Genomic DNA, 17,709 nt, shown 5'->3' on the forward strand with positions numbered 1-17,709 from the left:
TCCACATCCACACCAGCATCTGCAGTTTTGAGATTTTGTGATGTGGGCCATTCTCACTGGGGTTAGATGATATCTCAGGGTTGTTTTGATTTACATTCCTCTAATATAAAGAGATGATGAACATTTTTTCATGTGTTTGTTAGCCATTCGTCTGTCGTCTTTAGAGAAAGTTCTATTCATGTCTCTTGCCCATTGATATAAGGGATTGTTGGCTTTTTCATGTGGATTAATTTGAGTTCTCTATAGATCCTAGTTATCAAGCTTTTGTCTGATTGAAAATATGCAAATATCCTTTCCCATTGTGTAGGTTGTCTCTTTGCTTTGGTTATTGGCTCCTTAGCTGTACAGAAGCTTTTCAGTTTAATGAAGTCCCATTTGTTTATTTTTGTTGTTGTTGCAATTGCCATGGCAGTCTTCTTCATGAAGTCTTTCCCCAGGCCAATATCTTCCAGTGTTTTTCCTATGCTTTCTTGGAGGATTTTTATTGTTTCATGCCTTAAATTTAAGTCCTTTATCCATCTTGAATCAATTTTTGTGAGTGTGGAAAGGTGTGGGTCCAGTTTCAGTCTTTTACATTTAGACATCCAGTTCTCCCAACACCATTTATTGAATAGGGAGTCTTTCCCCCAAGGTATGTTCTTGTTTGGTTTATCAAAGATTAGGTGGTTGTAAAATGTTAGTTTCATTTCTTGGTTTTCAATTCGATTCCAAGTGTCTATGTCTCTGTTTTTGTGCCAGTACCATGCTGTCTTGAGCACTATGGCTTTGTAGTACAGACTAAAATCTGGTATGCTGATGCCCCCAGCTTTATTTATGTTACAGAGAACTGCCTTAGCTATACAGGTTTTTTTCCGGTACCATACAAAACGCAGAATCATTTTTTCCAAATCTTGAAAGTACGATGTTGGTATTTTGATAGGAATGGCATTGAATAGGTAGATTGCTTTGGGAAGTATAGACATTTTAACAATGTTGATTCTTCCCATCCATGAGCATGGTATGTTCTTCCATTTGTTAATATCCTCTGCTATTTCCTTTCTGAGGATTTCATAGTTTTCTTTATAGAGGTCCTTCACCTCCTTCGTTAGTTATATTCCTAGGTATTTCATTTTCTTTGAGACTATGGTGAAGGGAGTTGTGTCCTTAATTAGCTTCTCATCTTGACTGTTATTGGTGTATACAAAGGCTACTGACTTGTGGACATTGATTTTATATCCTGAAACATTACTGTATTTTTTGATGACTTCTAGGAGTCTTGTGGTTGAGTCTTTGGGGTTCTCTAAGTATAAGATCATGTCGTCAGCAAAGAGGGAGACTTTGACCTCCTCTGCTCCCATTTGGATTCCCTTTATTTCCTTGTCTTGCCTAATTGTATTGGCTACAACTTCCAGCACTACGTTGAATAGTAAAGGTGACAGAGGACAACCTTGTCTGGTTCCAGTTCTAAGAGGAAAAGATTTGAGTTTTACTCCATTCAGTAAAATATTGGCTGTGGGTTTGTCATAGATAGCTTCAATCAGTTTAAGAAATGTGCCACCTATGCCTATACTCTTCAGTGTTCTAATTAGAAAAGGATGCTGGATTTTATCAAATGCTTTTTCTGCATCTATTGAGAGGATCATGTGATCTTTATTTTTGCCTCTGTTAATATGGTGGATAACGTTTATGGACTTGCGTATGTTAAACCAGCCTTGCATCCCTGGGATGAAGCCTACTTGATCATGATGAATGACTTTTTTGATGATAAGCTGTAATCTATTGGCTAGGATTTTGTTGAGAATTTTTGCATCTATGTTCATGAGTGAGATTGGTTTGAAATTCTCCTTTTTGTTTGGGTCTTTTCCTGGTTTTGGTGTCAGGGTGATGTTTGCTTCATAGAATGTGTTGGGGAAGATTCCCTCTTCCTCAATTTTTTGGAATAATTTCTGCAGTACAGGAATAAGCTCTTCCTTGAAGGTTTGATAGAATTCTGGAGTGAAGCCATCTGGACCAGGGCATTTTTTGGTTGGAAGCTTTTTCATTGTTTCTTTGATCTCAGTGCTTGAAATTGGTCTGTTCAGGAGCTCTATTTCTTCCTGGCTGAGTCTAGGGAGAGGGTGTGATTCCAAACATTGATCCATTTCTTTCACATTGTCAAATGTCTGGGCATAGAGTTTCTGGTAGTATTCAGAGATGATCTCTTGTACCTCTGTGGGATCAGTTGTTATTTCCCCTTTATCATTTCTGATTGAGGTTACTAGAGATTTTACTTTTCTATTCCTCTAGTCTGGCCAATGGTTTATCTATTTTATTTATTTTTTAAAAAACCCAACTCCTTGTTTCATTAATTTTCTGAATGATTCTTTTGTTTTCAATTTCATTGATCTCTGATTTGATTTTGGATATTTCTTTTCTTCTACTGAGTTTAGGGTTACATTGTTCTTTTCCAATTCCATAAGATCTCTTGTGAGATTGTTAATGTGCTCTCTTTCTGTTTTTCGAATGTAGGCATCTAAAGTGATGAATTTTCCTCTCAAAACTGCTTTTGCAGTATCCCACAGGTTTTGGTAGCTTGTGTCTTCATTGTTGTTATGCTCAAGGAAGTTAATGATTTCCTGTTTTATTTCTTCCTTCACCCATCTGTTATTCAACAGAAGATTGTTTAGTTTCCATGCCTTTGGGTGAGGTCGAGCATTTTTGTTAGAGTTGAGTTCCACCTTTAGTGCCTTATGGTCTGAGAAGATACAAGGTAAAATTTCAATTTTTTTGATTCTGTTGATACTTGTTTTGTGTCCCAGGATATGATCAATTTTGGAGAATGTTCCATGGGGTGATGAGAAGATCTTTGGGATGGAGTGTTCTATATGCGTCTATCAAGCACAGTTGTTCTAGGGTCTCATTTAAGTCTCTTATATCCTTGTTTAATTTCTGTTTACAGGATCTGTCCAGCTCTGTAAGAGGAGTGTTAAGGTCCCCTGTTATTATGGTATTATCAGATATCATATTGCTCAGACTGAGTAAGGTCTGTTTCAAGAATCTGGGAGCATTTAAATTGGGTGCATAGATATTTAGAATTGAAATGTCTTCTTGTTGTATTTTTCCCTTGACCAATATAAAGTGACCATCATTGTCTTTTTTGACTTTAGTTGCTTTAAATCCACATGTATCTGAAAATAAGATTGCAACTCCTCTTTTCTTCTGAATTCCATTTGACTAAAAAATTGTCTTCCAACCCTTGACTCGGAGCTTTAATTTGTCTTTTGAAGCCAGGTGTCTTTCTTGCAGAGAGCAAATGTATGGCTTATGTTTTTTAATCCAGTCAACCAATCCATGTCTCTTCAGTGGGGAATTCAAGCAATTAACATTTATTGACATAATTGATAAGTGTGGTAGTATTCTATTCGTCTTATTTTGTGAGAGTCCATTGCTTAGTTTTATCTTTTGCATCAGTGTGGAGGTTAGGTTCTGTCCTTTAATTTCTGAGTTCTTACTTTGCTGCTGATCCATTGTGGTGGTCAGTGTGCAGAACAGGTTGAAGTATTTCCTTTAGAGCTGGTCTTGTTGTGGCGAATTTCCTCAATGTTTGTATATCCGTAAATGATTTGATTTCTCCGTCAATTTTGAAGCTTAGCTAGCAGGGTACAGAATTCTGGGCTGGAAATTGTTCTGTTTAAGTAGATTAAAGGTAGATGACCATTGTCTTCTTGCTTGGAAAGTTTCATTAGAGAAGTCTGCAGTCACTCTGATGGATTTGCCCCTGTAGGTCAACTGGCGCTTACTCCTGGCAGCTTGCAGAATCTTTTCTTTTGTCTTGACTTTGGACAGGTTCATCACAATGTGTCTTGGAGAAGCTCGGTTAGAGTTGAAGCGACCTGGGGTCCGATAGCCCTCTGAAAGCAGTGTGTCGGAATCTTTGGTGATATTTGGGAAATTTTCTTTTATAATATTCTCTAGTATGGCTTCCATTCCTCTGGGGCATTCTTCTTCCCCTTCTGGAATTCCTATAACTCGTATGTTGGAACGCTTCATAAAGTCCCATAATTCTGACAGTGAACGTTCTGCTTTCTCTCTCTTCTTTTCTGCCTCTTTTACTACCTGAGTTATCTCAAAAACTTTGTCTTCTACCTCTGAAATTCTTTCTTCTGCATGGTCTAAGCTGTTGCTGATACTTTCCATTGTATCTTTAAGTTCCCTGATTGTTTCATTTCCTTCAGCTCTGCTATATCCTTTTTATATTCTTCATATCGTTCATCTCTGATTTGATTCTGTTTTTGGATTTCCTTTTGGTTATTTTCCACTTTATTAGCAGTTTCCTTCATTGTTTCCATCATTTCTTTAATTGTTTTCAACATGTGTATTCTAAATTCCCTTTCTGTCATTCCTAACATTTCTGTATATGTGGAATCCTCTGCAGTAGCTACCTCATGGTCCCTTGGCGGGGTTGTTCTGGACTGGTTCTTCATGTTGCCTGGAGTTTTCTGCTGATTATTCCTCATGGGTGATTTCTCTTATCTGTTTCCTTGCCCTAATTTTCCTTTCACTTCCTCTTGCTCTTTAAGTTCTCGTTCCTGTGGAAGTTGCGCACAGGTTTAGACGGATTGAACACACGCAACCACTTGCCGGTTTTCCACTGTTTTAGTCATCCTCTTGGGGTCCAAAAGTCTCTCGCTGACTCCCTGTATCCTCTCAGGGGTGATGATAGGCAGATCCCACCAGCCAGAGATGCCTGGAGTCCTCTATCCCCAGACTCACGGTGCCCAGATGCAAGGAAGCTGTTACTCGGCTGCCATCTTGCTCTGCCTCTCTGTTGTTTTGTTTTTTAATTTCAACCTTTTTCGTACAGATCTTTCATCTTTCTCAATTTTTCTTGTTTAATTATAATTTCCCATTGCTGCCTTTTTCAAGAACCAGAACTTCATTTTTGCTGGTGTTTTTACTGCTATTATTTGGTTTTTCACCAAATATTATCCCGTAAAGTTTTCTGTTTGCTTGTTTTGGGTTTGATTTATAGCATTTTTGTCTTTCCTCTCTACTTATTGGAGGTGGGGTACTGTGTCTGATCAGGTTAGCAAAGAGCTGCAGACCTCAAGGGAACCACCCAACTGGGCACCCACAGAAGGTGGTATTTTTAAAGTTGTGTCAAAGTACCCTACTGTACACCTATATTGCTCTGTCTCCCTCTTTCTGTGCCTCTCCTCTTTTTGTCAATATTCCTTTACCTACCTCCTCTCCTTTCTCTATTTTCTTTTTCTTTTCACTCGGTGCTCCTTTCTTTCATCCCTTTCTTGCTCTTCAACCTTCTCACCCTTTTGGTCCTGTACCAAAAGGACTCATCAAACCCTTAGTCCACAGGCACGAGAACTTAAAGAGCAAGAGGAAGTGAAAGGAAAATTAGGGCAAGGAAACAGATAAAAGAAATCACTCATGAGGAAGAATCAGCAGAAAACCCAAGGCAACATGAAGAACCAGTCCAGAACAACCCCGCCAAGGGACCATGAGGTAGCTACTGCAGAGGAGTCCACCTATACAGAAATGTTAGGAATGACAGAAAGGGAATTACTTTAGAATACACATGATTAAAGCAATGAAAGAAATGATGGAAACAATGAAGGAAACTGCTAATAAAGTGGAAAATAACCAAAAGGAAATCCAAAAACAGAATCAAATAAGAGATGAACGATATGAAGAATATAAAAAGGATATAGCAGAGCTGAAGGAATTTAAACAGTCAATTAGGGAACTGAAAGATGCAATGGAAAGTATCAGCAACAGCTTAGACCATGCAGAAGAAAGAATTTCAGAGGTAGAAGACAAAGTTCTGTTTTTTTTTTTTTTTTTTTTTCTTTTGTAGAGACAGAGTTTTCACTTTATGGCCCTTGGTAGAGTGCCATGGCATCATACAGCTCACAGCAACCTCCAACTCCTGGGCTTAAGCAATTCTCTTGCCTCAGCCTCCTGACAAGCTGGGACTACAGGCACCCGCCACAACGCCTGGCTATTTTTTGGTGGCAGTTCAGCCAGGGCCGGGTTTGAAACCGCCATCCTCGGCATTTGGGCCGGCGCCTTACCGACTGAGCCACAGGCGCCGCTGAAGACAAAGTTCTTGAGATAACTCAGATAGTAAAAGAGGCAGAAAAGAAGAGAGAGAAAGCAGAACGTTCACTGTCACAATTATAGGACTTTATGAAGCATTCCAACATACGAGTTATAGGAATTCCAGAAGGGGAAGAAGAATGCCCCAGAGGAATGGAAGCCATACTAGAGAATATTATAAAAAAAAATTTCCCAAATATCACCAACGATTCTGACACACTGCTTTCAGAGGGCTATCGGACCCCAGGTCACGTCAACTGTAACCGAGATTCTCCAAGACACATTGTGATGAACCTGTCCAAAGTCAAGACAAAAGATTCTGCAAGCTGCCAGGAGTAAGCGCCAGTTGACCTACAGGGGCAAATCCATCAGAGTGACTGCAGACTTCTTCAATGAAACTTTCCAAGCAAGAAGACAATGGTCATCTACCTTTAGTCTACTTAAACAGAACAATTTCCAGCTCAGAATTCTGTACCCTGCTAAGCTAAGCTTCAAAATTGACGGAGAAATCAAATCATTTATGGATATACAAACATTGAGGAAATTCGCCACAACAAGACCAGCTCTACAGGAAATACTTCAACCTGTTCTGCACACTGACCACCACAATGGATCAGCAGCAAAGTAAGAACTTAGAAATTAAAGGACAGAACCTAACCTCCACACTGATGCAAAAGATAAAACTAAGCAATGGACTCTCACAAAATAAGACGAATAGAATACTACCACACTTATCAATTATCTCCATAAATGTTAATGGCTTGAATTCCCCACTGAAGAGACATAGAATGGCTGACTGGATTAAAAAACACAAGCCATCCATTTGTTGTCTGTAAGAAACACACCTGGCTTCAAAAGACAAATTAAAGCTCTGAGTCACGGGTTAGAAGACAATTTTTAAGGCAAATGGCATTCAGAAGAAAAGAGGAGTTGCGATCTTATTTTCAGATACATGTGGATTTAAAGCAACTAAAGTCAAAAAAGACAAAGATGGTCACTTTATATTGGTCAAGGGAAAAATACAACAAGAAGACATTTCAATTCTAAATATTTATGCACCCAATTTAAATGCTCCCAGATTCTTGAAACAGACCTTACTCAGTCTGAGCAATATGATATCTGATAATACCATAATAACAGGGGACTTTAACACTCCTCTTACAGAGCTGGACAGATCCCCTAAACAGAAATTAAACAAAGATATAAGAGATTAAATGAGACCCTAGAACAACTGTGCTTGATAGACGCATATAGAACACTCTATCCCAAAGATAAAGAATATACATTCTTCTCATCACCCCATGGAACATTCTCCAAAATTGATCATATCCTGAGACACAAAACAAATATCAACAGAATCAAAACAATTGAAATTTTATCAGCTTGTATCTTCTCAGACCATAAGGCACTAAAGGTAGAACTCAACTGTAACAAAAACGCTGCACCCCACACAAAGGCATGGAAATTAAAGAATCTTCTGTTGAATAACATATGGGTGCAGGAAGAAATAAAACAGGAAATCATAAACTTCCTTGAGCATAACAACAATGAAGACACAAGCTACCAAAACCTGTGGGATACTGCAAAAGCAGTTTTGAGAGGAAAATTCATCGCTTTAGATGCCTACATTCGAAAAACAGAAAGAGAGTGCATCAACAATCTCACAAGCCATCTTATGGAATTGGAAAAAGAAGAACAATCTAAGCCTAAACTCAGTAGAAGAAAAGAAATATCCAAAATCAAATCAGAGATCAATGAAATTGAAAACAAAAGAATCATTCAGAAAATTAATGAAACAAGAAGTTGATTTTTTAAAAAAATAAATAAAATAGATAAACCATTGGCCAGACTAATGAGAAATAGAAAAGTAAAATCTCTAGTAACCTCAATCATAAATGACAAAGGGGAAATAACAACTGATCCCACAGAGATACAAGAGATCATCTCTGAATATTACCAGAAACTCTATGACCAGACATTTGACAATGTGAAAGAAATGGATCAATATTTGGAATCACACCCTCTCCGTAGACTTACCCAGGAAGAAATAGAGCTCCTGAACAGACCAATTTCAGGCACTGAGATTGAAGAAACAATAAAAAATCTTCCAACCAAAAAATGCCCTGTTCCAGATGGCTTCACACCAGAATTCTATCAAACCTTCAAGGAAGAGCTTATTCCTGTACTGCAGAAATTATTCCAAAAAATTGAGGAAGAAGGAATCCTCCCCAACAAATTCTATGAAGCAAACATCACCCTGATACCAAAACCAGGAAAAGACCCAAACAAAAAGGAGAATTTCAGACCAATCTCACTCATGAATATAGATGCAAAAATTCTCAACAAAATCCTATCCAATAGGTTACAGCTTATCATCAAAAAAGTCATACATCATGATCAAATAGGCTTCATCCTAGGGATGCAAGGCTGGTTTAACATACACAAGTCCATAAACGTTATCCACCATATTAACAGAGGCAAAAATAAAGATCACATGATCCTCTCAATAGATGCAGAAAAAGCATTTGGTAAAATCCAGCATCCTTTTCTAATTAGAACACTGAAGAGTATAGGCATAGGTGGTACATTTCTAAAACTGATTGAAGCTATCTATGACAAACCCACAGCCAATATTTTACTGAATGGAGTAAAACTGAAAGTTTTTCCTCTTAGAACAAGAACCAGACAAGGTTGTCCTCTGTCACCTTTACGATTCAACATAGTGCTCGAAGTTCCAGGCAATACAATTAGGCAAGACAAGGAAATAAAGGGAATCCAAATGGGAGCAGAGGAGGTCAAACTCTCCCTCTTTGCTGACGACATGATCTTATACTTAGAGAACCCCAAAGACTCAACCACAAGACTCCTAGAAGTCATCAAAAAATACAGTAATGTTTCAGGATATAAAATCAATGTCCACAAGTCAGTAGCCTTTGTGTACACCAATAACAGTCAAGATGAGAAACTAATTAAGGACACAACTCCCTTCACCATAGTCTCAAAGAAAATGAAATACCTAGGAATATACCTAACGAAGGAGGTGAAGGACCTCTATAAAGAAAATTATGAAATCCTCAGAAAGGAAATAGCAGAGAATATTAAAAAATGGAAGAACATACCATGCTCATGGATGGGAAGAATCAACATTGTTAAAATGTCTATACTTCCCAAAGCAATCTACCTATTCAATGCCATTCCTATCAAAATACCAACATCGTACTTTCAAGATTTGGAGAAAATGATTCTGCGTTTTGTATGGAACCGGAAAAAACCCCGTATAGCTAAGGCAGTTCTTAGTAATAAAAATAAAGCTGGGGGCATCAGCATACCAGATTTTAGTCTGTACTACAAAGCCACAGTGGTCAAGATAGCATGGTACTGGCACAAAAACAGAGACATAGACACTTGGAATCGAATTGAAAACCAAGAAATGAAACTAACATCTTACAACCACCTAATCTTCGATAAACCAAACAAGAACATACCTTGGGGGAAAGACTCCCTATTCAATCAATGGTGTTGGAGAACTGGACGTCTACATGTAGTAGACTGAAACTGGACCCACACCTTTCCCCACTCACAAAAATTGATTCAAGATGGATACAGGACTTAAATTTAAGGCATGAAACAATAAAAATCCTCCAAGAAAGCATAGGAAAAACACTGGAAGATATTGGCCTGGGGAAAGACTTCATGAAGAAGACTGCCATGGCAATTGCAACAACAACAAAAATAAACAAATGGTACTTCATTAAACTGAAAAGCTTCTGTACAGCTAAGGAGCCAATAACCAAAGCAAAGAGACAACCTACACAATGGGAAAGGATATTTGCATATTTTCAATCAGACAAAAGCTTGATAACTAGGATCTATAGAGAACTCAAATTAATCCACATGAAAAAAGCCAACAATCCCATATATCAATGGGCAAGAGACATGAATAGAACTTTCTCTAAAGATGACAGACGGATGGCTAACAAACACATGAAAAAATGTTCATCATCTCTATATATTAGAGAAATGCAAATCAAAACAACCCTGAGATATCATCTAACCCCGGTGAGAAGGGCCCACATCACAAAATCTCAAAACTGCAGATGCTGGTGTGGATGTGGAGAGAAGGGAACAGTTTTACACTGCTGGTAGGACTGCAAACTACTACAACCTTTCTGGAAGGAAGTATGGAGAAACCTCAAAGCACTCAAGCTAGACCTCCCATTTGATCCTGCAATCCCATTACTAGGCATCTACCCAGAAGGAAAAAAATCCTTTTATCATAAGGATACTTGTACTAGACTGTTTATTGCAGCTCGATTTACAATCGCCAAAATGTGGAAACAGCCTAAATGCCCACCAACCCAGGAATGGATTAACAAGCTGTGGTATAGGTATACCATGGAATACTATTCAGCCATTAAAAAAAATGGAGACTTTACATCCTTCGTATTAACCTGGATGGAAGTGGAAGACATTATTCTTAGTAAAGCATCACAAGAATGGAGAAGCATGAATCCTATGTACTCAATTTTGATATGAGGACAATTAATGACAATTAAGGTTACGTTGGGGGGAGGAAAAGCAGAAAGAGGGACGGAAGGAAGGGGGTGGGGCTTTCGTGTGTGTCACACTTTATGGGGGCAAGACATGATTGCAAGAGGGACTTTACCTAACAATTGCAATCAGTGTAACCTGGCTTATTGTACCCTCAATGAATCCCCAAAAATAAAAAAAGAAAAAAAAGAAAATGCCAGGCATTTGTTGAGAGATGGGAACTGAGTCATGTGCTTAAAAAAAATAATAATAAATATGATTTCACTTTAAAAAAAAAAAAAAAGAAGAAAATTTTGGTCTACAAAAATCACCATGATTTTTACTTCTTCCTTTACACCCCTGCAAACATGCAGCTTTATCCTCTCTCTCCTGAAGCAGATCTAAGTAGAATGATAAAATAGTTAAATATCTGCAATGGGAATTTGAAGCACAAGAAGATAGACACTTTGGTTAAAATCATTTGAGATAATAGACAATTTGCATTTTAATGATGATTCTTATTTTAAGGAAAAGGAGCAACCACTGGCCGCAGAATATATTCTCCAAGTAGCAGATTGCCAGACTCCCTGGAATTCTGTTTTTCTGGGTAGTAGTGTATTTCTCTGGGGACAGAAAACTTCTGCTAGTTTCTTGTGGACCTGTCAGAATTCCACAGGTCCTTGAGGGTGGCAAAGATTGTTTCAAGAAATAACAGAATTGTAGCTCCAAAACCACCAGATGTCTTTTTTGATTTTTTCCCCTCCAGGACAAATTATTAAAGTGCAAATCAACTGTGAGTCTCTCAGGTCCTGGGGGTCTGCAGAAGGAGGGCTGGCATTTCACCCATGAGCACACTCACACATGGCATCTTCCAGATGGACAGGCTCAGTGCCAATATGACATTCAAAGTGTGACCGTGTCCTCCCACCTAGCAAGGCCAAGGTTCTAAGAGGTGGGCTGAGGGGAGAAGTGGGGGTATTCCCAGCTCTTCAAACACAAAAAAACTTCTCACAGCTCCCTGACATGAGCTTGAACCAAATGATACCGTCATTTTGTAGGTCAAAAATGGTCAAGTATCAGCAATTTTGTTTGCTTCAGCCAAATAAAGTCATAGCCTACCTCCTTCTCTCCAGAGCTGGGCAGTATACAAATTTTGCCAACCTCTGCACACACCTGCCCAGTCTAGAGATAACAGGCGGCAGCTCAGGATGGATCCAGCCCTCCCACCTGTTCTCTTTGGTCCGGGTGGTAGCCAGTTTCTAAACACAACCACTATGTATTCTATCCCACCCTCCTGGACGTGCACACTGCCCCTAATATCAAGAGCTGGAATCTATCTCCCTTATCTTTGAATCTGGGCTGGACTTAGGAGTTTCTTGACCAAAAAGATGTAATGTTAGTGGCATTCTCAGACTTCCAAGGCTAGGTCCTAAGAAGCCTGCAGTTTGCACCTGGGACTGTTGGCTCTGGGGGAAGCTAACATCATAGGAGTAGTGCAATGACCTTAACAGGAAGCCCAAGACACTTGAAGAAACCCTTGCAGGATAAAATCCTAAGTGGACAGAGTGGCTAAGTTGCCCAGAGGTACCGACAAATGCTGTAAGCCTCATACTGTGAGCCTAAACTCCAGCCCTGGCTGTTACAGCTGATGCCACCGGGGAAACAAGCTGTCTAGTCAAGTCCAATCCTGGTCCCACAAAATCATGAGCAAAATAAGTTATTACTTTAAACCACTTATTAATTGATATAATAAGCAGTTAAGTAACCACAGCAGTCTACATCATGGTTTTTATTGTTTGTTAAAAATTTTATATTAGGCCAGGCAGGATGGCTCACACCTGTAATCCTAGAACTCTGGGAGGCTGAAGCAGGTGGATTGCTTGGTTCAGAGACCACACTGAGACCACACTGAACAAGAGCAAGATTCTGTCTCTAATATAAAAAAATTGAAAAACTAGGGAGATGTTATGGCAGATGCTTGTAGTCCCAGCTGCTTGAAAGGATGAGGCAAAAGGATCATTTGAGCTCAAGCAAGAGTCTGAGGTTGTTATGAGCTGTAACGCCACATCACTCTATCCAGAGCGACACAGTTAGACTCTGTCTCAAAAAAATAAAAAATAAATAAATAAATAAATTCGTTGCCATTTAAAAATCCAGAATTTCAGCTTTCTTTAAAACCTGAAGCACCTGCAGCCTCAAGCCCGTGTGTCTGCATGGCACACATAAAGGGCTGGAGCTAAGGGGAGGCCCCTTCCAGGCCAGGCCCAGCTCTCCGGGGCACCACAACCCCCACCACACCTGACTCCATTCCTGAGGTCACCCAGCTGGCCTCAGGCTCCCTGGCTTCATCTCCCACTCCTTTGCCACCTCTCTCCTCTGCTCTAGCCAATGCCTGCTTACAATTCACACCCCCAACAGGAGACATCATTTCAAGCCTCTTGCCTTTGTGCACGCAGTTGCGCGCTTGGGAAGTCCCAACTCTTATGTCTGCATAGCAACTCTGCATCCTTCAAACTCAGCTCAACTCAAAGCTCCAGAAGCTTTCCCTGACCTCTGGGCTCCTGGGTCTCCTGAGGCCCCTGTCTTTACTCCCATCCTCTCATGTATCACGCACAGGGCCTGCAGAATACCCCCTTCCCCCAGCACTCCATGTAGGGAGAGCTTGGCATACAGGAAACATTTGCTGAATGACTAAATGAACAGTTCCTCAAGGAAGGCAGTTTATCCCAATTTCACAGGTGATGAAACTAAGGTTTATGTAAGTGATCTGATCACTGCCTCTCTAGACCAATGGCCACTAACACAAAGGTCTTTAGATCCTGTTGAATTGTGTCCCCTTGGGAGATATGATGAAGTTCTAACTGTTGGTACCTTTAAATGTGTCTTTGTAAATAAGGTCTCTGAAGATGTAATCAAGTTGAAGTCACTGGGGCCTATGCCAGTATGACTGGTATTCTTATAAGAAGAGACTCAGAAAGACACACGGGGAGAACGTCACCTGATCACAAAGGCAGCAATCAGAGTGACAGGTCTACAGGCCAGGAAATGCCAAGGACTGCAGGCAACACTGTGATGCTAAGAGACACAGACCAGACTCTCCCTCAGAACCTTCAGAAGGAGCACACCCCTCCAGACACCTTGACTGTGGACTCTTAGCCTCCAGAACTGAGAGAATACATTTCCATTGTTGTAAACCATCCAGTTTGTGATGATTTGTTACAGCAGCCCTAGGAAACCATTAGGGGCCTCTTCATGGCTTTGTTTAAAAATATGCACAAATACAACATTTTGCAGAAATCAGAGGATGGAAGATTCTCTGAAGCTGATTCCTGGTCAGGGACCCTTCCTTCCCTCCCATTCTTGGACTGCTGTATAAGGTGTAGTGATGACATCATAAGGAGAACTTCAATTTTGGAGCAACTTCCAAAGTTTGATTATTCTGGGCCTAAATATTTTAAATTGCAGAATCAACAATATGTCTGGTGGTATCCAGTGACCACATGAGTTTTAATGACCTAAGAGTGACCAGAGAGCTAGCTCAGGATCAGATTCACCCAGGGGTGGGCGAGGGGAGAACTCTAGAGGGTGGGTTTATACTCTGGGTCTCACCCTTGACAAAACCTGGGAATCAATTAGGGGATGATGAGCAAAAATTGACGCCCAGCTCCCACCCCAGATCCCAACGGGATTATTTGGGGGAAACCTGGACAGCAGAATGATTAAAAAGCCCCCAGGTGACTCCAATGGCAGTGACATTTGGGAACTACTGGACTGACACCAGTGAGTAAAGGAATGGGACAGTGCACAAGAAAAATGAGGCTGAGCTATACAACAGGAGGGTGATGCCATGTGAACATATGTGAATGAATGAGCACGCCTGTCATTGCTGTCTGCCCCAGGCCCCTGTAACTGGTGTTGGCCCAGCATGCTGAAGATTCCTTAAGTGTTTGTTCCCTTCCCCCAGCACAGTGGCCCTCAGCATTGCTGTACATCTTGCATGCAAGCTTGCCACAATCCCAGATCCTTAGGATCTAGCTCAGAAATTCCAGAATGTCACCAGTACTGCATTTGCTTGGCCAAGAAAGTCACTAAGGCCAGCTCCATATTCAAGGGGAGGGGAATCAGATTACAGCTCTTGAGGGTGGTGGTGGGGGCAGCAAGTGAGTACAGGAGTGGGGGAAGGATTAGATGGTGGCTGCCTTTGGACAGGGGCTACCCCACTAGTGACACAGGAATTTGGGGCTCAGATTTAAAAGTCTGTGACCCTCCGCCTCTATCCAGCCTCCTAGGCCCCCTATCCAGGGGGCCTGGGTGGCACTACCCTCCTGACCACTTCCAGCCATAGAGCAACAATGCCCCTTTTCACTTTACACACACTTTAGAGTCTCTAGGGGCCCAGGAGTTATCTGGAGTGGAGCTTGGGGCAAGGGCAGCTAGGCTCAGAGGTGAGACCGGGCCCTCAAGCTGCACCTTCACACCATCGTGTCCAGAGTCTGTCCCACATCCTTACAGCCTCATGTACTGTGCTGGGGGTGGGGGTGGGGGTGGGGGGTTACCCCTGCCTAGGAGGATTTGCTGATAAATGGTGTCATTGCATACATTCACAGAGGGTGTCTTTTTAATGCTCAGCTTTTGAGAGGAAAATATTTCTAGAATGGTTAATATGTTCTGGGATTTAAGCTGAAAACAGGAATCACATTTAATGACATGGGAAAGGAGAAACAGCTTGGGAGCATGGAGTCTGAGTCATGTGGATGTGGTTTCATTACCTTAATCAGTTAATGGTGCCAGCCTGCACTTCTGCCCATCTCTCTAGCTTCTATCCTCCACTGGGGCCGGGTCTTCCCAAGGCACTATTTCAACTACATGTGCCATTCCTTTGCTCAATTACCTGCAATGGCTCCAAATACCTACTGATTAAATGGGAACTTCTCATCCCAACAGTCAGCATCTTATTTAACCTGGCCATGGCCTCGCTCTCTCAGTCTTCCTGTGCCCCCAGCCCCCAACGAGCTTTCTGGAGGGGTCTGGGCTGCCCTACATCCATGTGGCTCCACCTAGAATACTCGTATTCCCAGGCCTACCAGGGGAAATCTTCCCATAGCTCTAACCCATCTAGAGCCTTCATTTCAAAGGCCTGATGATGACAGCTGTTTAATGGGGAGGGCTTTCAACACCTCGAGTTCAGTCTCTTTCCACTAGTGTCTTTTTATGAACACACAGCTTGCATCATCCTCATCTAATCATCCAACACATACTTGTTGAGGACTTACTGTGTGCCAGGTTCCTTGCTCAGCCCAGCATTTGAGCCATTTCCACACTAGGTCTTGGCCTGGGCTATCATTTCTCCAATTCCCTATAAACACCCAGAAAGAAAATCTATATCACATTCAACTTTGCCCCCAGCATCCTTGTGCCAGTGCCTGGCATGGAGCTTGGCACAAGGCAAATACTCAACTCTAGCTGAGGAACTGGGAAGGTCCACTAACATTTCTCTGGGACAGACTGCGGTGGGGGGTAGTGACTGACTGTCATACACAGCTGGTGGTCCTGAGCACTCACTCTGGCCGAGCACTACTAAGTGCCACAGATAGCGGTTCCCACCCTGACAGGGATATGCAGGTCAGACCAAACACTAGAAGGCTCTCCACTAACCAGTGTACAACCCAGCAGGGACTACGTGACAGAGAGGCATAATAGCAAGACCACTTTCCTGGGGGAAGAAGAGATGAACCATTTCAAAACATGTCTGTCCTGTCCCTTATATTGTGACTTTCTCGGGATGAAAGATGGAAAAAGACTCAGGTCCCAACTGGAAACCCAGTTCTCCTTACTAATGGTGTGTCCTTGGGCAAATTATTTAATCTTGTTGAAGGTTAGTATCCTGATCTGTAAAGCTGGGCCTACATCACAGACTTGCAAGGATTTCCTGTAGTAAAGTGCTCAAGTGCCCAGAGGTTAGCACACAGTAGGTGCTCAGCCAACCTCAGCACTTGTTCCCATCTGTGTGGCACTTCTAGTTTCTGATCCTCCTGGCCAGCACAGTACTGAACACGTAATCAATGCCAAACATCTATCAAGGAGAATGTGTTGACCAAGTGAAATTTGAATTCCACAAAAAAGAAAAATAAGAACCTAGTGTCTGTGCAGGTTTTGCTGAAGGTGCTACAAAGCCCTGTTTATTTTGTCAAATTACCATGGCAACCCCTGATGCTCTAGCCAGCCCCAGGGTTTGCAGTGATCAATTTATCTTGTAACCATGGTAACTCAAGCCTTGCAGTGGGATCCAGAGGGGGAGGCAGAGACATTGTGTACACTCTTCTTCCCACTAGAAATAAATTCTGGAAAGCCTCCTCAGTAATCATGTGGCTAATGTCACCATCACCTAAAATGATGTCTACACAGTCATATTTATTAGCATGGGTTTAGAAACAGGAGACAAAAAATCAGGCAAAAAGGGGCCAGTGATACTCAGAAGAGCAATTAGCATGATTGAAAATTTGTCAGGAGGCTGCCAAAGAGCCTGGATCTGGGTTCCTTGAAGCCACCTTGAGGGTTCTACATCCTTTTATGTCTCTATTTGGGGACTTGACGTCCACATACACAGTCTGGATTTTGCTGTTACTTTTTAGACAGGCTTCCTTCCACCACTCGTGAAGTTTGGGGAAAAGGAAAGTGTCCCCTCAAACTTCATTCCCTGTCAAAGTAAGTGGGGTCCCTGTCACACACCCATCAGACAGAAGGGAGCATGAGAGGCCTTTCTACCTGTCTGGTCCCGACCAGAGGAGATGCAAGTTCTGAATTTGGTACAAAGGGACTTATTCTTCCAAACCATTCGCAGACCTTCGGTAGCGACTGTGGGTAGCACTGGGTCTTTCCAAGTGCCACCAAAGGATGGAGAAACTGGGTGTTCATCTTTGTTCTGGCTCAGAGAGAGTTAAATGCACAGAAAACACAATGACCACACACGCTCAGAACTCAAGGGGATTCTCCTGGAAAAAAAACCCAAGCAGTGAGAGGTCATTTGTTTTTCCTGTCATTGGGAGACTGTTTTGTGTCTAGTGAAGGCTTATGGTCACGTTAGGCACTGCTGGCAAATCAGCCTCA

At 41.5% G+C, this 17,709-nt stretch overlaps 1 protein-coding gene across 1 annotated transcript in view; it reads right to left on the bottom strand.

Annotated features, from left to right (window-relative positions):
* C9H14orf132 (chromosome 9 C14orf132 homolog) overlaps positions 1–17,709 on the bottom strand; it is a 55,839-nt gene that overhangs the window by 37,299 nt on the left and 831 nt on the right. The window lies entirely within an intron of this gene.

This window comes from Nycticebus coucang, chromosome 9, assembly GCF_027406575.1.
Source record: "Nycticebus coucang isolate mNycCou1 chromosome 9, mNycCou1.pri, whole genome shotgun sequence".
NCBI lineage: Eukaryota > Metazoa > Chordata > Mammalia > Primates > Lorisidae > Nycticebus > Nycticebus coucang.